The following is a 25,558-nucleotide window of genomic DNA, read 5'->3' as shown; positions in this document are numbered from 1 at the left end:
GGACACTAACAAGAGACCCCACATTTTCTTGGAAAATAAAAGTGAAAACCGGTACTGATTCAAAACTGTTGTTAGTCATGGTTTAATAAATAATAGAACTATCCAAATTAAAACAAACAAACAAAAACAATGACAGCAGTGAATTCAGGCCTTTTACTGATGTCATGTGAACCTCCCCTAGATAACATGCTTATCTGATTCTGTCTATAGAAATGTACTCCTCCCACCTCCATGCTTACAATGCCTCTATCAAGATGGTAGCAGAGAGAAGAAGCCACATGTTCCTTTTTTCTTTTTCATGATTTTTACCAATTGAAAGCCTTAGAGCAAGTTAGAATAAGATAAGTAGGAATATTGAACAGGTTTTTACCACAAGCTGGATCTCCTGGGGCAAAATACTAAATATTTAGTGGTAGCTAATACTGTTATGCCAGTTCCCTTTTAATGTCCTGACCCAGTTTCCCTAATTGTCCTACCCCAGTTCCTCTTCCCCAAGACCTCAGGCTATAATGATTCCCTCTTAAAGTTTGATAGGATAAAGGTCTTATATCTTAGACCTTAGGCTATAATCATTCCCTCTTAATGTTTGATGGGATAAAAGTCTTTAACCATTTTAGACATCATTAGAATATCAGGAGTCTCTCCAGTACCTCCCTTCATTATGTCATCCTAGGTGCCTTCCCTCCATTAGGTCATCCCCATCTCAGGTACCTCCCCCATTATGTCATCATTCTTGTTACACTATAAAGGAATGTTGTATCCTACATTTGCAGCTGGTTTCTTGGAGACGATAGTCTCAGTCAGTCCTGGGACCAAACCATGCATCTCTCCCTTTCAAATAAAACATTAATAATTCTCTAATCTCTATCTTACCTCAGTTTCTCTGGCATTATAATACAAGAGTTAATAATAGTTATGGTGGCAGGGAAAGCTATGGTACTCCATAATAGGGTTAAGAATAACCAGAAATAGAGAGTTTTACAATGTAGCAACATAGGGTACCCTTAAATTTAGAGTCAGAATCCCCAACATGCTCCAGATTCAAAATAGTTTGTTGGTCCCACTGACTTTCCATAATTAATCTGAGTAGCTAATTCACCTCAAGAAATAATAATGCCTCAAATCAAATTCTCAGTTACTCTAGCTGAGGCAATCAAAGATCAGAGGGAGACATTCTTCCATCCAAAGGCAAGATATGAGGTCAGAAAGATAGATTTGTGATATGGGAGAAGAGACTGGACTAGAGTCCATACAGATGAAACACCAGTGGTGGGACTAGATGGTGGTGACAGAAACAGAAGCCTCTTCAGATATTATCAAGTCAGAGAGGGCAAGGAGACCTTGCAAATTGTCATTAAAAAAACCATAAGCTACCCTGTGCTGGTATGAGTCACAAGACCAGATGCTTTTTGGCTTAGATCCATTTCTGATCTGTCGTTCAAAGACTGAGAGGAATACTTTTGGTAGAGGAAAAATTAGGCAAGGAAATAAATGAAAGTAGAAGAGAGATTCCTGAAAAGACAATAAACAGCTGGATAATAAAAATGGTGAAACAAAAAAAGCGAAAGTACTAAAAAATACAAACTGGAAATGAACAACCTAATAGATCATCTAACCACAAGGAAGTAATTAAAGTCAAGAGACATGAAGTGAATTGGCAAAGAACAAAGAGGCCATTGGATCATATAGTTGGATCTTCAAGTGATTTTCAAGATAATCAAGTCCAATTCCCTCATTTTTGAGATGAGAAAATTGAGGCTCACAGAGCATAGACGGTTTGCCCAGCATCATATACAAAGTGACTAAGGTCTGATTTGAATTCAGATCTTCCTAACTCTAAATCTAATGCTCTATCATGATACTATACCACCCTTCTTACTTTGTCTCTTTCCTCCTAATTCCAAATTTTATTCACTATAGCTGACTCCAAGTTGTTTCCACAGTTTGGTTGCCTTTAAGTTCATAAATTCAACCATTAAGCATATCAAATGGTCGAACAGAAAGAAGTTATCTGTCCTGCTTAGTAAGTGACAGAACCCAATAATTCAGACAGTAGTTAGGAGACAGGTTCTTATTCATCACAAGTTGGCTCAATATTTTTGCCAGACAAAGAAAAGAGAAGTTTTTTTTTTTTTTTTTTTTTTTAAGAAATCGGAAGTGGAATATCCCCTGCTTCTTTTTCTTCTTCTTAAGCAATCCCCTCATTCCCAGCAACATTGTTAATCACTTACTTATATATGCTTTCATCATTATTTAACTTCTCTTGGACTCCTTGGTAAAATAAGTGGATTGGGTAGGATGAACTTTTCGAGAATACCACCACATTCCACAAATTCACCATTATCACATCAATATAACAGTGTTCTTTGTTCTGTGTCTGTATCCTATATCCCTTGAGTCATTTTAGTCATCTCTGATTTTGAGTTTTTTGACAGAGACCCAGGAGTGGTTGCTATTATCTTCTCCATCTCATTTTACAGATAAGGAAAGTGAGGCAAACAGGATTAAGGGACTTAACCAGCTATGTATCTGAGGCCATATATTTGAATTCTGGAAGGTAAATCTTCCTTACTTCAGTTCCAGCACTCAACCCATTGCACCATATAACTGTTAATCTAATACTTTTATAGGTACTTGCTTAATAAGTAGTTATATAATAAGCTTATATAGGGCAAAACCCCTTCCTTTTGTCTTCTTCTTAAATCATGATACAAGGGTATGCATACAGAAAACATTCAATAAAAATATACTAATTGATGTACTAGTGTCTGCATGAGAAGATAGTACCCATATTTCTCATACCAATTAGATTCTTTTCCCCAACTTCTGACTAATTTGTTTTAATATCACTTGAAATATCATCCAGCAAAACACATTTAAAATTGAGATAGTTGTACACAACATTAAGTCATCTACACTCTATTGTGTCCGTTGAATAATAATTTTATTGATGAAATTTCTTAAAATTTATCAAACATTTAAAAAATGCTGCATAAGAGGAGGATATTTCAAAATGATCTGTTCTTTTCAATTTGCTTTTAAAAAGAAAGGAAGAAAGAAAAATGTTCTTTTTTCCTCAAATACTAGTAATAAGGAAGAATGACACAAAGTACTGTGGATGTTAAAATATTTCTCAAAGTCTTTGTAAATGAGTCCAAAATAAGAATGAGAGAATGAGGAATCAATAGAGGAACATTGATATAGACACCATAATATACAATAAATTTTGATAATTTAAATAAAAAAGGGAAAGAGGGGCAAGGGGGCAGCATTTCATCAGTAAAATGTTTAATAATGTCTACTTATAAAGGGGCACAGTCAAGGAATTTGGGGGTGGATAGGAAAATGAATCAGTAAAGTCTCAAGAAAACATGATGTAGTCATTCTAGAAGGAATTATATATTCCAAATCTGAAAGTGTCCAGCATAAATTTGATTCTCTTGAATTTGTTTCTACTACCAGAATTAAGGTATATTTCTACAATGGTAACAATAATTGAGAGCTAACCATATTGTCACAGGCTTTTCTTCAAATGTAAATCTTATGCCCTTCATGCACCAGTTGACATCCTCTACAAATGAGTTTTAAGTTGTTGAAATAAACAGCCTCCTCTGTGACCTTCATTGCAAAAAAGCCAATCTGTTCCAATTGTTCAAGTATCAATCTCTTTAGAACCTGACCATACCAAGGCACAAAATGCTCTTTTGCGAGGAATTTCCTGATTCTGTTCATTGGTTCATATTTGATTCAGTGTTTTCATGTTCAGAAAGAGAGCACCACATAAGCAAAAATCTGCTAGTCAACAAAAGCTGCAACTGTAATCATATATAAAATTTTAGTACAGTATCTCCAGGCAATAACATTCCCATAGTTTATCTGATACTCATTTTCATTTGTTTCCCACACTTATAGAGCTACACAATCTCCACGTGCTTGTACTACTCGAGGGGCACCATTTTGTGAATAACAACCCTCAATAGCAGTAATATCAATTAGATTATTGGGGAGGAAAGATATATGTAACTATTTCTTTACTATAATGTCTGGGCTAGCTCTCTGGAGGGCTTCAGGATCAGTTAGAGTCAGGATCAAAGTCCTTGGTCTTCAGAAGAAGTGAAGGAGGCAGGCAAGCTACCACGGGGCTTGCCAAAGATGAATCCTGGACTCTGGAGTCTGGAGCCTGAAGTCCTCACTCCTTAGCATCCTGTGTCAGAGAGCAACTGACCCTCTCCCTCAGTCCTCCAATTCTCTCCTCTGATTATCTCACCACACTACTTTCAGCAAGTGCCAATTCTGAGGAGAGTCATTACATCACCATATCATCTAAATATATGCTCATAGAACCACTGAGTAGGTTATTAGTCTTACGTTCTCTGCTGTCAGATTCAAATATACCTTCAGAGCTCCAGCCCTCTACACTTTACTATCCAAATTCTTTTGATAATGGTTTCTTAAAGCATCATTTAAACTTATTTTCTCAACAGCAGTCTCTTAATTATCAAGTTTAATAGTCTTTTTTTAAAAATCAAATGAAGGTGGCTTAGCTATACCAGATCTAAAATTATATTATAGAGCAGCAGTTACCAAAACCATTTGGTATTGGCTAAGGAATAGATTAGTTGATCAGTGGAATAGGTTAGGTTCAAGGGATAAAACAGTCAACAACTATAGCAACCTAGTCTTTGACAAACCCAAAGACCCCAGCTTTTGGGATAAGAACTTACTGTTTGATAAAAATTGCTGGGAAAATTGGAAACTAATATGGCAGAAACTAGGCATTGATCCACACTTAACACCGTACACCAAGATAAGGTCAAAATGGGTTCATGACCTAGGCATAAAGAATGAAATTATTAATAAATTAGAGGAACACAGGATAGTTTACCTCTCAGACCTGTGGAAGGGGAAGGACTTTATGACCAAAGAAGAACTAGAGATCATTACTGATCACAAAATAAAAAAATTTCGACTATACCAAACTGAAAAGTTTTTGTACAAACAAAACTAATGCAGATAAGATTAGAAGGGAAGCAATAAACTGGGAAATATTTTTACAGTCAAAGGTTCTGATAAAGGCCTCATTTCCAAAATATAGAGAGAATTAACTCTAATTTATAAAAAAATCAAGCCATTCTCCAATTGAAAAATGGTCAAAGGATATGAACAGACAATTCTCAGATGAAGAAATTGAAACTATTTCTAGTCACATATTCTAGTCTAAAAGATGCTCCAAGTCATTATTAATCAGAGAAATGCAAATTAAAACAACTCTAAGATACCACTACACACCTGTCAGATTGACTAAGATGACAGGAAAAAATAATGATGATTGTTGGAGGGGGTGCGGGAAAACTGGGACATTGATGCATTGTTGGTGGAGTTGTGAACGAATCCAACCATTCTGGAGAGTAGTTTGGAACTATGCTCAAAAAGTTATCAAACTGTGCATACCCTTTGATCCAGCAGTGTTACTACTGGGTTTATATCTCAAAGAGATCATAAAGAAGGGAAAGGGACTTGTATGTGCACGAATGTTTGTGGCAGCCCTTTTTGTAGTGGCTAGAAACTGGAAACTGAGTGGATGCCCATCAGTTGGAGAATGGCTGAATAAATTGTGGTATATGAATATTATGGAATATTATTGTTCTGTAAGAAATGACCAACAGGATGATTTCAGAAAGGCCTGGAGAGACTTACATGAACTGATGCTGAGTGAAATGAGCAGGACCAGGAGATCATTATATAATTCAACAACAATACTATATGATGACCAGTTCTGATGGACCTGGCCATCCTCAGCAAGGAGATCAACCAAATCATTTCCAATGGAGCAGTAATGAACTGAACCAGCTACACCCAGAGAAAGAACTCTGGGTGATGACTAAAAACCATTACATTGAATTCCCAATCCCTATATTTATGCCCACTTGCATTTTTGATTTCCTTCATAAGCTAATTGTACAATATTTCAGAGTCTGATTCTTTTTGTACAGCAAAATAATGGTTTGGTCATGTATACTTATTGTGTATCTAATTTATATTTTAATATATTTAACATCTTCTGGTCATCCTGCCATCTGGGGGAGGGGGTGGGGGGTAAGAGGTGAAAAATTGGAACAAGAGGTTTGGCAATTGTTAATGCTGTAAAGTTACCCATACATATAACCTGTAAATAAAAGGCTATTAAATAAAAAAAAAAATAGTCTTTTTTTAGTCCACATCTTCACTTGAACTCTTTGTACTTTTGACACTACTGATTACCTCTTTCTACTAGACTATCTCCAGTATTGGCATGAGAGGTATCTCCCCTTATGGTTGTCTGACCTCTCAAAACTCCCATCTCCCTCAGTGACCACTCATCTTTCTGATCTGTTGAACTGTGGTCTCCCCAAACATTAGTCCTTAACCCTCTTTATTTTTCTAACTCATTCTCATTCACTTTCAACTATGATTTCTGTAGAAATAACTCAAAATCTCTTTTTCCCAATCTGATTCTTTTCTTTTGCATTATGTATTCTTTTTCTTTTTTAAAATTTATTTACTTATTTTATTTTTCTCCATTCACATGGGAAAAAATAACATTCATTTTTAAAACTTTGAATTCCAGATTCTCTTTCTCCCTTCCCCCCCCCTTGAGAAGGCAAGCAATTATACATGGGTTAAATATATATAGTCATTCAAAATATTTCCACATCAATCATATCGTAAAAGAAAACATAAACCAAAAAAAAAAAAAAAAAACCTCAAGAAAAATAAAGGTTAAAAAAAAAAGTATGCTTCAAACTGAAAGATTCAATTCTGAAAGAACCAGTAGTTCTTTCTCTGGGAATGGATAACCTTTTTCAATATAAGTTCTTTAGAGATATCTTGGATCATTGTATTGCTGAGAATACCTAAGATGATTACTTGTTTTTAAAATTTTGATTTCCAGATTCTCTTCCTTCCTCCCCATTCCACCCCTCTTAAAAAGGCACATGTGAAGTTATGCAAAATATTCCATAAAAATCATGTTGTGAAAGAAAACATTGATTTCCCAACCTTCAAAAAAATAAAATTTAAAAAAGAATATACTTCAATCTGTTTTCAAATACAATCAGTTTTTTTTCTGAGTATGGATCTACTGATCATTTCTTATAGCACAATAATATTCCACTATATACCATAATTTGTCCAACTATTCCCCAACTGATGGACATTTCCTTAATTTCCAATTCCTTCCAACCAGAAAAAAAGCTATAATAAATATATATATATATATATATATATATATATATATATATATATAGGTTCTTTTCCTTTTTGTTTTTTTTTTAATATCTTTGGGGATACAGTAGTATATTAATAATGGTATGGCTAGTTCAAAGAGTATGCATGTTTTTATAGCTCCTGGGCATAGTATCAAATTGCTCTATAGAATGTTTGAATCAGTTCATAACTCCACCAACAATGCATTAATGTCTCATTTTCCCACATCCCTTCCAATATCTGTAATTTTCCTTTTCTGTCCCATTGAGCTTTCTAATAAATAAAAGCTAGTATCTCAGAATTTATTTAATTTACATTTCCCCAATGAATGAGTTAGAGCATTTTTCAAATGGCTATAGATAACATTGCTTATTTCATCTGAAAACTATTCATATCTTTTGATAATTTATGAATGACTTATTTTTACAAATTTGATTCAATTCTCTATGTGATTAATAAGACCTTTATCAGAAAAATTTGCTTTAAAATTTTTTATCACAGTTATTATTGCTAACTGTATGCCCCGCCTCCATTTTTTCTGTTCTCTCTGTTCTTTCACCCTGTCTCTCCTCAAACGAGTTTTGCTTCTGACTACCCCCTCCCCCAATCTACCTGCTCTTCTAGCACTACTCCCTTTTCTTATCCCCTTTCCCTCCTGTTTTCCTGTGGGGTAAGATCAATTTCTGCACCCAACTGAGTGTGTATGTTACTCCCTCTTTCAGCCAATTCTGATGTAAAGGTCCACTCTCCTTTACCTCCCCCTACTTCCTCTCCACCATAAAAATCCTTTCTTGACTCTTTTATGTAAGATAACTTAACCATTTTACTCTCCCTTTTCCTTTCTTCCAGACCATTCCTCTCTTGCTGCTTAATTTTATTTTATATATCATCCCTTCACCTTCAACTTACACCTGTGCCTCTCTATATATACACTTCTAACTGCTCTAATAATGAGAAAGTTCTTATGAGTTATAAGTATCATCTTTCCAAGTGGGAAGTTTAACCTTATTAAGTTCCTTATGATTTCCATTTCCTGCTTGTTTTTTAAAGCTTCCCTTGAATCTTGTACTTGAAATTCAAACTTTTCTCTGGGCTTTTCATCTAGAATGTTTGAAAGTCATCTTATTTCATTGACTGTTTATCCCTCCCCCCCCAAAGGATTATATTCAGTTTTGCTAATTCTTTATTATATCTAGCTCTTTTATCCTATGAAATATCTTCTTTCATGCCCTCTAATCATTTAATGTATAAAATGATAAATCTTATATTATACTGACTATGGCTCCATGATACTTGAAATGTTTTTTTTCTGGCTGCTCGCAATATTTTTTCCTTGGAAGTTTTAATTTTGGGGACTTCCAATTTCTATTTTGATATCTGGTTCTAGAATTTCTTGATAATTTCTTGAAAGATCTTGTCTGGGCTCTTTTTTTGAATATGGCATTCAGGTAGTCATTTTTAAATTATCTTTTCTGGATCTACTTTCTAGGTCAATTTTTTATTGCTGTTGGCTTTTTGAGTGAGGTATTATCTATTGTGTTTTTTTTTTTCATGTTTCTAGTTCTGTTTTATCATTTCTTGATTTCTCATGTAGTCATTAGCTTTCATTTGCTCAATTCTAATTTTTAAGAATTGTTTTCCTTAGCGAGCTTTTGTACCTCCTTTTCATTTTGACTAATTTTGCCTTTTAAGACATTCTTCTCCTCACTGACATTTTGTACTTATTTTGCCATTTGGTCTAGTATGTTTTTTAAACTATTATTTTCTTCAATATTGTGTATGTGTGTCTCCTTTCCCAAGCTGTTGACTTCTGTTTTTTTTACCCTACCCATTTTTTCCTTTACCCCTTTTACTTTATTTTCAAATTCCTTTTTGGGTTCTTCCATGTCTAAGATTAGTTCATATTTTTCTTGGAGGCTTTGAGTATAGGAGCTTTATATTTTTTAGTATATGTTTTGATTTTCCTTGTCACTACAGTAGCTTTCTATGGTCACAATTGTTTCTGTTGTTGGCTCATTTTTCCAGTCTATTATTTCATTTTTAACTCTTTGTTAAAGTAGGGCTCTTCTTCCAGAGTAGATGGTGCACTATCCTAAACTGTGGTGTTCTCTTCTTTAAAATATAGTGGTTCTCTCTGGGAGCAGGTTTCTTGGGGAGGTTTTCTGGAGGCAGCCTTAGTTTCAGTTCAAAGTAATAATCACCTCAAATACAGCCAGCTGATAAAATCCAAATGTCTATTTTCCCCTTCGTTGGGCCCAGGTAGCTTTCTTAGAGGCCTCAGCTTTCCTTGGTTCTAAGAGCTCTCGTGACTAGTCTTTTGCCTCTAGCTCAACTCGGAATATCTCCAGCCAGCATCAAGGTGAAAGTTGGAATGAATCTGTCTTGCCTCCGAGTGAGGGCTTCTGGCTCTCAATCTCCCAGAGTGCTCTGGGTCTGTCCCAGAGTGCCTCTTGGCCCTGGGAGCTTCTTGCTTATATGCGCTCTTTAAAGGTGTGAACACAAGCATTTTTTCTATCAGTTCCACTTAGTACCTTGTTTCAAGTTCTGGCCCATAACATCTCCTTGTAAGATCAGATCAATCATACTGAACCATGCTAAATTAGATAACTGACATCACTTTGTAAAGATTTTAACACTAAACTTCAGAGATTTTGTCTAGTTGTTTTCAAAGATATTTCAGGGACCTGTAAGTTTTCAGTTTTTCCAAGCTGGTATCATATCCTTGCTACTTTTCTGGCCAGTGTTCTGATCTGAGTGATCACAAGCATTGTTTTCTTCCCTGTAATTTTGAAGAGGGTCCCTGCTTCACTATGGCCATAAGCTCTGATGTGCTAATGCTCCTCCTAACCCTGGAATTGCCCCTGAGGACTGAGACCTGGATCCAAGTTGGGCAAAGCAACAGCGTCTAATGCTCCTCCTAACCCTGGAATTGCCACTGAGGACTGAAACCTGGATCCAAGTATGGGCAAAGCAACAGAGTCTACTCAGTGCTAGCAAGGAGATTTTTTAATCTGACCAGTTTTTATTTCTGACCAGTTGTTCTATCTCTTTACCATCTGTGGGCTGAAAGCAGTCTGCCACTGCTGACCAAGACCCACTTCTGGTTTGCTGGGTCTGGAGCTGTGCTGGCATGGCCTGCACTAGACTGTACTCCACTCTCATCCAGGAGCAACAAAATTTTCCTGCCAACCTTCTAAGTTGTCAGACTAGAAATTTTTTCCATCTCTTTATGGGTTCTATCATCCCAGAATTTTTCTAAAAATCACTATTTGAAGATATTTGGAGGGTTTTGGGGAGATCTCAGATGAGTCCCTATCTTTCCTCTGTCATCTTGGCTCTGTCACTACAGATTTGTATTTCCAGTTGCCTATAGGACATCTCTATCCAGATACTGCTGCCTAGTATCTCAATATTAACTTATTCAGGCTTAGTTTCTTTCTCTTTAAATTTCACTTGTTTCACCATTGATGTCAGTAGCTCCATCATTTCTTCAGTTTCAGTTCCACTTATTTTAATATTATCTTTAACCTATGCAACTTACTCATCTCTTAAATGTAATAACTTGCCAAGTCTCCAAATCTTTCCAATATACACTTTCTTCTCTGTTCCACTGTCACCATTCTAATAGGAGCTGTTAATAATTATCACATAGACAATTGTTAATTTCTTTCTCAATAATGTTATTTACCTGACACTCAAGACTTTCTTCTCTCTACCTTTGGGGAGTCTTTTTTGTCTTATTTGCATTAAATACCTCTACATGCTCTCTGTACTTTAATCTCACCAAATTATCCTCATCCTTCCTAACATGATTCTTTGTTCTCTCCCATCCCTATTACCTAAACTATCCAACTTTTTACCTGTGGAATATCAGTCATTTAAAACCTAATTCAAATATCACTCCATGGAGTTTTATTTGAATCTTAAGTGAAAATAATTGCCTGCCCATTTGTACTTCACATAGCACTTTATTCTGCAACTCTGTAAAATATTTAGGGTGTGATATTATGTCACTCTGTGTGTGTGTGTGTGTGTGTGTTGTATTCAATTACTGGACTATAAGGTCAGACAGAGATATATTTTGATATATTTTGCCTATACTTTGTATCTTCCCAAGAGCTTAATTCAGTTCTTAGCATATAGTAGGTACTTGATGAATATGTCTTGAAATATACTGAAGATATCTCAGAAAATATCAAAAATTAAATATAAAAATGCTAACAATTTATAGAATTACAAGTCAAGTCAAATCAACAAGTATTTATTAAGTATTGACTATGTGTCCGATGCTTTGCTAACTGCTAGGTCTACAAATATAAACTGTACTCAAGGAGCTTATGGGGTAAAGACAAATTCTTTGCCTTTGGGGTAAAGACAAATAAAAGAGAGCAGAAAAAAAAGGAAGGAGAGTAACCAAACCCAAGTAAACATACCCATGTTGGGGCATAGTAGAGAAAGGCCTATGAAGATAAATCACCAGTGCAACATAATATTTGTGATAACTGCTGCCTATCCCCTAGGAAAATTCTAAGACCCACAAAATAAAAATAAAAAATAAAAAAGAATCACTGCAAAGGTTTTCAGATAGATTTAGCAGTCATTCATGCAGCCATAGAGTAAATCATTGCTAGTCAGTTCAGCCTAAAACTATAGTCTAAACAGTCATATAACATTTATTATAAAACATTTGTAAAGCATCTGTTATATGAAAAGCATTATACTACAGGCTGTGATTAGGAAAATAGTAGATAAAATTACAAATACACAGCCCCTTGATTACAGTGAGTTTACAGTCTAGTAGGAGTGATAACGAGCAACATAACACAAATTAGAATATAGTAATTAATAGTATATAGACATGACTTTGGATGGCTTATTATCATGGGTTCTTAGAAAAAATAACACTGACAGGACAAAATAACAAACCTTATTTCCAAAAGACCCAAGACAGCTCCCGGGATAACAAATTCAATGAGCACTTTTTTGCCCCAGCCTGAAAATAGACATTTTCCTGAAAGCCACAGGATTATATGAATGGACATTGTAACCCACAAGTTCTCAGGACAGAGAAGTGGAAGAGTCCAAGATACTTAGTGACATCTGGGACAAGTGCTGTTTATCCACCTGGAAATAGTCTCAGACCCACATAGCCTAAATAATTTTCTCTTTGGAAAAAGAAAAAAAAAAGTGAAAGCTATAAAAAATGCATATGAATAAACCTCATGTTGACATGACAACTGACTTTTTCCCTACTGGGAAGTATGTCACCACAAAAGCTTTACATTAGTAATCAAACCTTCTCATCCGATGGACACCTGCTTGCAGGAAGAAAGATACATTGTTTCCCCTGCCTATTCATTATTAGTCTCTTATTTAAACATTTTAAGAACACAATTAAGTACATTTGGAATTCCCAAACAAAGCCAAAATTTACCTAATCTTTGGCCAGTTGAAATGGAAGATTGTTCTACTTTAGCCCTACTTCTTGGCTCATGAACTACTCCCCACTGTCCAGTATGAAATGAAATGCCCAATCTAAAAGAAACATTGAATTAAAATGAGTAGTGGAAAAAACCACTTACCAATTGAAGAATTGTTGCCTTTCTTTGGGCTAACATTTTGCAAGTCTAAAATATTATTTTTTGAAAAATACATAAAGGAGATAATAGGTTGCTTGATGCTTTCTGTTTAGAGAAAATACCAGACTATGGGTCAATGGGAAAGTCAATGACAAGGCCTGGATCCAAGGTGGATATAACAGGGTTTGCAAACAGTAGATATAGTAATATATAGTATGCTATATAAAGTATTATATTATTTACTATAAGAACAGGACTAGAAAAGAAGGAATTTTATTTTCTCCACAATTCAATTACTCCATCTGTTCATTTATTTCAAAAACTTTTTCCCTTATATTTTTACCTACTCATGTCAAAAACCATCTTATCCAATTCCTACACAATAAGAATTGTTCTTGTGCTATACCCAATAAATAATCCTCCAGAGGTCTTTGCAACAACCCATAGAAACTCCTGTACCATTCTTTTACTTTCAGATAGATAGCTCTGATGTTGTCTATAAGATATATGTGATCAAAAATAATGTGAAATATATACCTTGCCCTTCAGAAAATTATAATCCAGTCTGGGTCAAATCATAACTGTGAAACCTTGAAAGAATACAAAGCTAAATATGAGGTCTCCCCACCCCTCTTATAATATGTTACTTGAACTTCCATTATGGACTCATTATTAGGGATAGAGGCTGTACTCTCTCTATTATTCATAGACTTAATGAATTACCTAAAGAGTACTGAAAGGTGAATTTCTCCAATGGACTTTTAAGGTCCTTCATAGTCAGGATTCAACCTAGCCCTTTCAATCTGATTTCATATTATTCTCTTTGATATATTCTATCCCATGAACTTTACCAAAAGGACATGTCAATCAATGGTGTAGCTTGATTATATGATATGATGGTTGAAAACATAGATTAAAATAGAGCAGAGCAATATTGGATTTCATCAGGAACACAGGCAGGGCTCTCTCTAATCCACTATGCAGAGTCATAATTAAGAATTTGTGTGTCAGGGTCAGTAGTGGCAGAAGTGTAAATGACATAATAACCACAAAGGCAGTCATTTTTGGAAAGGGACATCACATTTTCCAAAGAATCTAGTTCCCATACCTATAGGTATTAGGCTAGGTGTTAAAGGAGGAAGTGGTTCCAGAAAAGGGGAAATACAGTGATTGAACCCTAGATCTGATTATCCCAAGTACATAAAAAACCAAAAGGCAATTCAGGGAGATATCACTTGCCATGTGGAAGAAATTCACCCTTCTGTAATATCAGTGCCACAGGACAAGGTCTCAGTTATCTAATCTTAGTTGTGGCTCTTCTATGATCTTACCAACTGAAAGCAATCTCTCCCTCAATGATCTCACAGCACTCTTTTCTCCAGTTACGCACTCGTTATATGGCACATTTATATATGCATATTTTATTGACTCTATTAGATTATAGACTCTTTGAGGGCAGATACTTTGTAAAACACAGATCATTTTCTACCAGTCTATTATAGTACTTTATACCTATTAAAGTTCTAAATAAGTATTTTGGAATAAATTAGTATTTATGTGAATTTTCAAATTATTTATTATTAAAAGAGGGGAAAGACTGGCTCCTTGACCTAGTTGAAATATTTTCCTCTCTGTATGGACTAGTAGGAAAGAATTAAAATTACTCTCAACCACACTACCCATTCCTCCCCAACAGACACAACTCTTCTCTGCATTCATTTCATTGATGTAATGAAAGAGAAGGAATTTAGATTTAGATTTAGGTTTCAGCTAGTTACCTTAGGTGTCTTATAAATTTTCCAACCTGAGGTCCTGAAAACAGGATATACTCTGATATTTAGAAAGGAACATAAGACATGTGGAAAGGTGAGGGAATTGGAAGCGAGCTCAGTAACTTTGGAAGGATTACCAGTAACTATGAAAGCAAAGTGGCTTTTATCCTCAGATTTGGAAAGTAGCATAAAAGAAAGGAAAGCCTTCTCTGTGAAAAGTCAAAAATATCTAGGTCAACCTATCTTTTTACAGATTAGGAAACTCAGACACATGAAGGGCTAATGACTAGCCAAGGTCACATAGACAAGTAAAAACTGGAAAATAGGTCTTTTAATCACTAATTGAGTATCATTTGCTTATACAAAAGCTCCCAAAACTAATTCATTCTCTCTACTCCAAAAATAAATAACAGCCTCAAAAGCAACTAAGACACAACTGTAACAATACAACCTGGTGATGGAATATAATTAACATGGCTATCAACAAGATAGAGATAATTGTACCCCGAGTTCTAGCCTCAGCTCAGTCCTCATCCCCCCAAACTAGGAGGCCTTTGACTTAAAAACCACCTTATTGAGAGATGCCCTGCCCTCTCCTCCTTTATGTCTCCCTAGCTCAGCCCTTCTAGCCTGGCTGTCAGGTGATGCAAGCCTTATGCTTCAAGTGGAGAGAAATCAGAAACAGAGCAAGAGGTTCCTAATAAGCCATTTCCATAAAAAGCATGATGTCCAGAGCTGCAAAGTAAAGTTGTAAAGTGTTTAGCACTGAGCCTGACATATATAGATACTATATAAAAACTATTGTTTTATTATTTTTATTATTACTATGAGTATTGTTAATGGGGGAGAAAACATGTGCATATCCACACCCATTGCTTCCTTCCATCTTCCCATCCACTTTCACTTGAAGTCATAAGCATGAGTTCTAGGAACTAATAGAAGGAAGTAAGAGAAATTCTGCACTGTTCAGGTTCATTCTTTAGCAATGAGCCAATTTGTTCAGGATTTAATATTTTTTAAAAAAATGAAGCAAAGACTTCCCTTACCCTAGGGAATGAGGCTGAGCCAGTCAGAAACATAGTTGACTGAAAGCAAGGTTATAATGTAATATAATGAAAATCTGTTTTAATATAATAAATCCTAAGTTCTTTAAAAATAAAACCAAAAAGAAATGGGTTTACATAGCTTCCTACCACTATAAAAGCATAATAGGTATTACTTGGGGGAAAACACTATTTTATATCATCAAGTTACATAGGAGGGACTTTTGGATAAACCAATCTCTAGTTAATGAGGTTTTGATATATGAAAAGGTCATGATACCACTATGATTATAAGATTCATTCCATTTCCCCAGGATCTTGTTAATGTGTGTATCATCTGTAAGTCCGATACTCTATGCAGTTGGAACATATTTTTAGTCTAGGTAAAACAAGTAATAAACTTTAAATAGGACAGAAAGTAAAAGTCTGAGTTCTGGTTCAAAAAATCAATGGCACAAGTATAGGATGAGGGAGAGTGGAAACTGGCATTGGCAGCAATAGCACTGATTTTCATTTGATGCAGGCCCTCAAACAACACTGCAACACTATCTGCTCCTGTCACCCACCCCCTTGTTGAAGCCTTGGCTACCCACAGCCCTCTTTGAAGCTCCCACTAGCACCATCATTGTTATATTCTCCAGTTTCTTGGCCACTGGTCCTCACTGAGCCCTCAGGAGATGAGCACATCCCTAGACCAACATGTCTGTTCAAGTAGGCTGCTTTGTGACCTTGTTACTAACATCTGGTGGATAACATATCCCCTAAAGGATCCAAAAGTTGGTCTTGTTAAAACTAATATGGACAAATTGACTTTTTATGTTGTACCTGCACCAGATAAACTAAATCAAATGGTTCTTACTTTGCTGACAAATTTAGCAGAGATGTTGCCTGAAACTGGTCTGGGTATGTTTTAATTGTTTTGGAAGCATTGAACCAGTTGCTAATGATTTGCCATCCTCAAAGCATTAAACCATTTGTAGAAAGCTTTCTATGTATGATACCAAAGCTGCTGGAGTCTAGAGAACCAAAACCACAAGTTCTTTGAACTTATTCATTTGTCATATTTGCAAATATTAAAGAAAACACAGCCTCTTATCACAGACTTTATGACTTTTTTGTTCCTCAATTTTGTGCCATATGCTATACTTGTCATGGTGATCCAGAAATATAGACAGAAATAGCTGGCATCTGAAAAATTCAGGGTATGGTTTGCCAGACAATTAATGATGAGTTATAGACAACTCTTTGGGAATTACAGCATATGGACAAAATTGTTATATTTATGTTATTTAACAAGCACAAATTAGAGAATGTTGATAACCCAAAAGTCCCTCCTTCCTTTCCTTCTGAAGGCGACAGGGGAAAATCCTGTTCTGTTATCTGAAAATTAATTCAGAGAATTACTGGACCAAGCAACATAAGAGAATATGAATAATTCTGTTTGAACAGTTGTTGGACTTTCAAATAATCACAAACTCTGAGGTCTCAATGAATTTATAATCCACTGCTTTAAAATTATAATATATTTCACTCAGGCACAGTTTTACCAGGTGATCCAAGAGACCATAGGACATCTTGATGCTCAGGAAAAAAGAAAAAAGATTCTCTTTGAATTTGAACAGGTATTGCCCGGATTCAATTAGAAACACTCTCTACTGTTACTAATGGATCTATAGGCCCCACAGTACAGGAAGTATGTAACACTTCATTTAAGCTTTACAGATCTCTGTTGAATTTGGGGCAACCAGGAGGTACAGTACATAGAGTGTTGGCACAGGATTCAGGAAATCTAAGTTCAAATTTGACTTCAGACACTAACTAGCTGTGTGATCCTTCATAAGTCAGTTAACTCTGTCTCAGTTCCTCATCTATACATATATATATATATGTAAATGGTAAATCCACCCCTTCAACATCTTTAAGAAAATCCCATCCTGGGGCATGGAATGTCAGACAAAACTGAATTTCTCAATAACAACATTGAATTCAAAACTGGTGGAAAATGGGGTTCTATGGGTAATGTCGACATAAGCACAAGCACCAAAGACAATGATAAGAAGATTGTTCAGAGTGCTATTGTTCAAAAACCGAGGAATCCAATGGAGCAGTAATGAACTGAACCAGCTACAGCCAGAGAAAGAACTCTGGGAGATGACTAAAAACCATTACATTGAACTCCCAATCCCTATATTTATGCCCACCTGCATTTTTGATTTCCTTTACAAGCTAATTGTACAATATTTCAGAGTCTGATTCTTTTTGTACAGTAAAATAATGGTTTGGTCATGTATACTTATTGTGTATTTAATTTATATTTTAATATATTTAACATCTACTGGTCATCCTGCCATCTGGGGGAGGGGGTGGGGGGGTAAGAGGTGAAAAATTGGAACAAGAGGTTTGGCAATTGTTAATGCTGTAAAGTTACCCATGCATATAACCTGTAAATAAAAGGCTACTAAATAAATTAAAAAAAAAAAAACAAAAAACGAGGAATCTGGCAAGACCTGTATGAATTGATGCAAAACGAAAATGAGTGGAAGCTGGAGACCACTGTATACAATTCTAGCAATATTGCAAGGTTGCTCAACTGTAAAAGACAGTTCCAACCCTGATCAAGACAATGATCCAAGACAATTCCAAGGAACTCATAAAGAAAATCGCTTTTTACCTCTAGAGAGTAATTCCCTCTAGAGAGGGAATTAATGAACTCTGAATGCAGATTTTAACATACTATTTTTATACATAATTTTGTTTGTGTTTTCTTTAGCGACATGGCTAATAAGGAAATGTGTTTGGCATGACTTCACATGTATAACTAAAATCAAAGTACTTGCTTTCTCAAGGAGGAGGGCGAGAAAAAATTTGGAACAAAAAAAATTTAAATGATTATTTCAAAGTTTTTACATTGAATTAGGAGATGTTTAACAAAAATAAAATTTAAGTGTAGAATGAGATAATTAGAAAGATAATCAAAAGGAAAGGAAGTTGCTTATCTTAAAATAAGCTCTTAAAGTTATAGAAGCTTTAAGCTCAATGTAGGTCAACATAGTGACATAGTTGTTTTTTTAATGTCATTTGGTACTGTATTGGGTTGCAGGCAGAGGTTTTCCTAATCCAGGGTTGCTTATTCCAATAAAATTTCAGGTCCTTGATTTATCCCTAATGTGTTCAAATTAAGAAAGCAAGAAACAATTTGGTCTGCAACAGTCAGATTATATCTGGATATATTCCAGATAAAATTCCAACTCTGAGTGCTACACTTTTGGAGGGGTATTAGAAAAACAAATATACAAAAGAGGGGAGGCAAAGATTTTGATTGTCTCAAAACCATATCATATTAATTCATTCAACAAATATACTGTCATTCAATAAATGTTTATTATTAAATGATTTTATGCAACACATGGAAAGTTTAAAGAACTAAGGATATTTAGCCTGGAGAAGAAAGTGGAAGAGCATAGAGAGTGATAATCATTTTCACATTTGGGGGCTTTCATATAAGCAAAGGTGAGACATCCTACATGACTGAAGAGAACAGAATTCAGAGGATAACAGATTTCATCTCAATATAAAGATTAACTTTTTAACAATCAGGAAGCAACCTGCCTGGACTAGTGAAATCTATCACTAAAAGTGTTTAAGAACAAATGCATGATGCCTCCTGTTAGAAGCATAGAGTAAGGTTAATTAGCTTAACTCTCTAATCTTATGATGTGGATATTCAACAATTCTATGAACACATTATCACCATCAATTCATGTAATAAATCAAGACAAAAAAACCATTAATCAAGTGCCAGGCACTTAAGAGCTAAGGATACAAGGAAAAGCAAAAGATGTCCCTGTTCTAAAGAAGCCCAACATCTAAGGGGGATGGGATGGAAGTCAGCATCATTAGGTTGACAAGTATGTAAGGGGGAAATGAACTATAAGAAGACTGGAAAGGTTGAAATAAGGAGTTATTAAGAGCTTTTAATACCAACTACATGATTTTATATCTGATCCTGGAGGTCACCAGGAGCCACTGGAATTTATTGACTAAGTGAGTGACATTATACTTTAGGAGTGAGTGAAACTTGCATATACATTTCCAATTCAGGATCATCTGTAGGGTGGGGTATTTGAATAGTGGAATTGTAAGTGGAAAGATCGTGTGATATAGTTGAAAAAAAGCCTATTTCATGATAACAGAGGATCTGGGTAATTCTGCCTGCAGACCTATATCTTTGATTTGTCTACAATATTTATTGTGGAAGAGAAAACTACTAGTAGTGTGCTTTATTTAATATTAAAAATGTGTTGTATTACACTATACCCAAAAGGCTATAAAACTGTGCATGCCCTTTGATCCAGCAATGCCATTACTGGATCTGTATACCAAGGGAATCATAACGGGAAAAGGACTCATATGTACAAAAATGTTTGTAGCCATTCTTTCTGTGGTAGCAACCAACTGGAAAAGGAGTAGATGCCCATCAATTGGAGAATGGTTAAACAAGTTGTGTTATATGAAGATAATGAAAGATTACTGTTCTATAAAAAATGATGAACAAGATGATTTTAGGAATGTCTGTAAAGATTTACATGAACTGATACAGAGTAAAATAAGTGGAACTAGGAATACCTTATATATAATAATAGCAAGAATGTACAATGATCAACTATTAAAGACTTGGTTTTTCTCAGTGATTCAGTGATTCACAGCAATCCCAATAGACTTTGGACAGAAAATGCCATCTGCTTCCAGAAAAAAGAACTAAGACTGAATGTAAATCAATACATGCTATGTTCACTTCTTTTTTCTGTTTTTTTTTTATTTCTCCCATTTTTTTCCTTTTGCTCTGATTTTTCTCTTCCAACATGATTAATAAAGCAATGTATGTTAAATATAAATTTTTAAAAAGATTAGAAAATAAAAATGTGTTCCAGAGTTACTTGTATAAGCATCCCTAAATAAGACCACTTGACAAAAAACAAACAAAAAAAACTTCACACCTCCATTTATATTATTTTCACAAAAATAATTAATATAAGACTGAAAATTTCTTGAAGGGGCATGGGTGTACTTTGATCAGAGAAAAAGTTCTAGCAGACAACCATATAACTGATCTCTCCTATTACATAATGTCTCTGAGCCAAGCTTGTGACACTTTCTAAATTCCTAATATATTTCATCTTTCTCTGTTATATATTTTAAGGGTAATATTACTTCTAAGTCTGCCTCTATCAAACTTCACACACATGTTCTCTGCTATTTTTTGTCCTTTTTAGTTATTTGATTTTCTTACATGTATTTATAATTATTATAATGCTATTCTACATATCACCACCTATATTACTGTTTTTGTATAAGCAATAGGCTTCAAGAACAATATACAAGTTATGAGTCATATCATCATGACTTGGTGATATCTTTAAAATCAAATATGCCTTCTTGTTTTAAGTTTTCCTTATTTGACACTTTTCCTAAACTCTGTGAATTTGTGTAAAATTTTTGAGACCATTAATTTACTGCTTTTGTTGAATTTACTGTTATGATTTCTATGTCTTCTTCCTACATTGAAAATACTATTAATTGTATTAATTGTTTATAGTGGACACATACACACACACACACACACACACACACACACACACACATATATATATATATATATATATATATATATATATATATATATATATATGAAATGCTTCCCTCCCCCTGCCTTTTCAGTTTAATAATTGATGGATTTAATTTAATTAATGCATTAAAAGTTACCCCTATGATAATAAAGCAAAACATTGCTGTAAAAAGATTCAATTTATGGAGACAAAAATCATCTCTGGCCTATAGACAAGAGCTTAATTGGGAACTTTCAAAATTCAAGCCAACATAAAAAATTTTGCTGTGGTATTTTAAAGACATGCTGGCAAATCATAAGCTCTGTCCTCAAGTACAAAAGGTGTACCTACCAGTGCTCAGGCATTTGATATAACCTCATATCTGTCCCTTTAGTCCCCTGCTGCTCAGTCAGGACCTCTAAGAACAGTGTAAGCAGTTCAATTACTCCTCGCCCTTATTCTAAGGATTTCTGGGATAAGGGGGATTTATAAGAGAAGAGAGGAAAGGGAAAAGATGAGAACTGATTTACAAAAATTCAATATTCTCAGGCCTCTGAAATATATAATTTAAAATGTTTATAATCTGGATATTGATCATGCACCTTACAAATTACATGTTTACACGGTATATGGAATATTTATCCTGTAGGACACAGTGATCTGAGTTCAGACCAGAGAAATCCAAGTCGGTTTCTATCTGTAAATTCATTTCTCCCAGTATGAAAGGACAAGAGAAATAGGGCCAATGTCCCTGATAAGTCCTAGAACCAACATATGAATCCATCTCAATATCCTAACTCAATTTCTAACACCCCAAGAACAGGGCTGTTAAGGTGGCAGAGTTGGTAATTGCATAAAGTTTAAGCCTTTACTACTAGAGGTTCAAACCCTCTTCTTTCTCCAATACTGTGTTTTCATGGAACTAATTAACAAAGGTTATATTTGCATACTTATTTTTAGGTTATTATGGACTGCATTAAATATTCTTGCTCTTCTTTAAGAGATAAATCAAGAATATAGGCATCACTTGCTCCTAAGACAGACAGAATACCTGCTGCTCCACTGCAAAAGCCCTTTGGAGTTTGAGATCTCCTTCATGGCAAGTCTATAATAGTATATATAGTAGTTGGCCTATTCTCTACTTCCACAATCACTTCCAGACCTTCCTCCTACATCTGTCACTTAGCCACCTCTGTTCTTTTCAGGTTCACACCATCATTCTATGTATCCTGATTCACATCTCCATTGCCACCATTTGCCAGCTTCTGATTCATTTTATTTCCTTTCTCAAGAAGTTCAGTATCTAGATAAGTCTTATCCATTCCAAAGAGACAGAGACAAAGGTAGAGAGAGACCCAGATAGAAAGAAGAAAAAGAAGAGACAGAAACACAGAGAAAAACAGAGACAGAGAGACACACAGAGAACATAATATAATAAGAAATCATAGGAACATCACAGTTCCAGATCTTAGGGATAGAATAGTTTGGGGTAATAGCAATGAAGTTTAAGTTGTCATTGTTTCCATTGGTAGATGAGGTAGAATGTTGGGGGTTGGTTGTTGTGAATGCTAATGAAATGAGAGAGCTGGATACTCAGATTCACATTATTGTAAATAATGAAATCATCTGGATGATGAATTCTCTGTCTTTCTACCTTTGTCTCTTCTCTCTACCTTTGTCTCTGTATTTGTATTTGTCTCACCCTATGAACCTGGGTCTATTTTTGAGTTTATCTGTCTCTCCTCCTTCATCTCATTCTCTTTCTCCTTCTCCTCTTACTGCTCCTCCTCCTGGTGCTGCTGTTTCTCCTTCTGTCTTCGAGGACCCCAGCCTGTAAATGTAGGTTGGGAGAATGAGCCCCAGATCTGGGACTACATATGCAGTCATGTTGACTAGGTCTACTACAAGTCCACTTATCTAATCTCATTTGGGCCATCGATGTCACAAAGCAATCTTTAAAAAAGAATTAAAAACTAATTTTTTAGAAAAAATCCTTAACTTAAGCTCTACTTATCCTCCACAGTGACTGTTTTAAGTCTTTCTCTTCCCTTCTTAGGCTACTCTCTTCTTTCACAAAAGATAATGTCATCTGTTACTTTCCTATGAAAGATGAGGCCATCTGCCATGAGATCTCTCATCTTCCATATGCTATATGCCACAAAATAGTTCTACATCTCTTCCCATCCTCTTGTCAGTTGCCATTTGTCTGAGGAATAATAATAATAATTAAAGCTAGTATTTATACACTTTATAGTTTTCAAAGTATTTTACAAATACTATTGTGTTTGATCCTTACAATATACCTGTCAGCTAATTGCTATTATTATACCTCTTATACAGATAAGGAAACCAAGGCATAAGTCAAGTGACTTGTCCTGACTTACACAGCTATTAAGTGTCTGAGAACTGTTCTTGCCATAGCTAACCCTTCTACTTCTACACCTGATTCATCAACTCTTATTTCTTTGGGAGCTTTACCCACAGATCATTTCCTCTTTCTGATCTATTTCTAATCTTTCCTCATCTATTAGGTCTTCCTGTAAGAGATTACTAGATGGGGTACTGAAAAGAGAGTTGGACCTGAAATCAGAAAGTGTCACCCTCTGACACTTACTAGCTATGTAGTCCTAGAAAAATCACTGAATCTGTCTGCCTCAAATTTCTCAACTGTAAAACAGAGCTAATAATAGCATTTCTCTCCCAGGGTTGTTGTAAAGATTAAATAAGACAATATTCATAAAACACTTAAAATAGTCACTGCCATAAAATAGATAATAAATTCTTCCTTTTAGTCTCCTTCCCTCCTTTGTCTTCCTTCTTTCTTTCCTTCTTCCCTTCCTATTAATAGATGTGTTCAGGATTCATCTATCCTTTTAAAAAATAGCACTTGACTTTGTTATCTTTTCAAACTATAATTCCTCTTGCCTTTTGCTATCTAATCAGAGAAAAAATAATTTATGCTTGCTATTGCTAATTTCTCATAACTCACTGATATCTCAAAGTCTGAAAACTGATTTCTGAAACCCTATCACCCTACTTAAATTGTTCTATAACAGGTCACTAATAATTTTGAAACTAATAAATAAATCTGATAACCTTTTTTTCAATCTTCATTCTCCTAAATATCTCTGAAGATTTTGATACTATTGATTACATTATCTCAGAAATTGGTAGATACTCTTTCTTCTTGGTTTCTATGTCACTTTGTTCATCTGTTTCCTATACCTATCTTACTATTTCTTCTTAGTATCTGGGACAGGACAATTATACAGTACCCTAAGCCTTTGTGTCCCCCAATATTTGGTTCTGGACCCTCATTTCTTCTGCTTAATTTCTCGTTTGATGAGTGAATTGATGTTTATTTGTCATCTTTATGCATTTGACTTTCAAGAAGATCTGTCAGTATTTACATAAATTTATATATATATATATATATATAAAGTTATATGTTACATATATGATAATGGAGAAATTTATATATATAGATACATAGACAGACTGATCTATTATATAAGTAGATAAACAGAGATATATCTCTATAAATATATTTACATAGATATTTAGGTTATATATCTCCTCTTAGGGCAGTTAGGTGGCACAGTGAACAAAATACCAGATTTAGAGTCAGGAAGACTCATCTTCTTTATTCAAATCTGACCTCAGAAATTTACTAGCAGTATATTCCTGGTAAAGTCACTTAACTCTGTTTGCCTCAGTCATTCATCTCTAAAATGAACTGGAGAAGGAAGTGTATCTCTGCTAAGAAAAGCCCAAATGGAGACATGAAGCATTGAACATAACTAAAAAACAACTAAACAACAACAAATCTCTCCTTAGCTCTAGTTCCATATCATCTTTATTGGACATGACTGAAAAACAACTAAATAGCAACAAACCTCTCCTTAGCTCTAGTTCCATATCATCTTTATGTGTCTGATAGGTCTTTCTATCTTTATATCTCATCAGTATGTCAAATTCAATATGTGTAAAATAAATTGTCCTTTGATTTTGTCTTTTAATTCCCTGCTCCTGTTTCTATTTAAGGCACCACAATATACTGAAGACTCAGTTTCATGCTCAAATCTTCTCTTTCCCTTCTGAGGAATCTACCATGTACACATACAAGTTAAATAAAAGATAATACAAGGAAGGAGAGATCAGTGGTATTTTGTGCTCCCCTTATTAGTTTTCTCTCATTTTCTCCTCAGGGTCTGACATGTAGTATTTAATAAATGACTGCTGTCTATCCTCAAAGAAAATATCATTTAAAATTTCAAATGTCATTGTCTTGGCAGTGAGTCCTGTCAGTCAAC

The 25,558-nt window shown here is 34.9% G+C and overlaps 1 protein-coding gene across 1 annotated transcript in view; it reads right to left on the bottom strand.

Annotated features, from left to right (window-relative positions):
- Positions 1 to 25,558, bottom strand: part of SORCS3 (sortilin related VPS10 domain containing receptor 3) — a 694,786-nt gene that overhangs the window by 178,428 nt on the left and 490,800 nt on the right. The gene's annotated exons all lie outside the window — the stretch shown is intronic.

The sequence above is a fragment of the Sarcophilus harrisii genome, chromosome 2 (assembly GCF_902635505.1).
Source record: "Sarcophilus harrisii chromosome 2, mSarHar1.11, whole genome shotgun sequence".
Taxonomy (NCBI): domain Eukaryota; kingdom Metazoa; phylum Chordata; class Mammalia; order Dasyuromorphia; family Dasyuridae; genus Sarcophilus; species Sarcophilus harrisii.
Note: the sequence above shows the minus strand (reverse complement) of the source record. Positions and strands in the feature narration are given on the sequence as shown.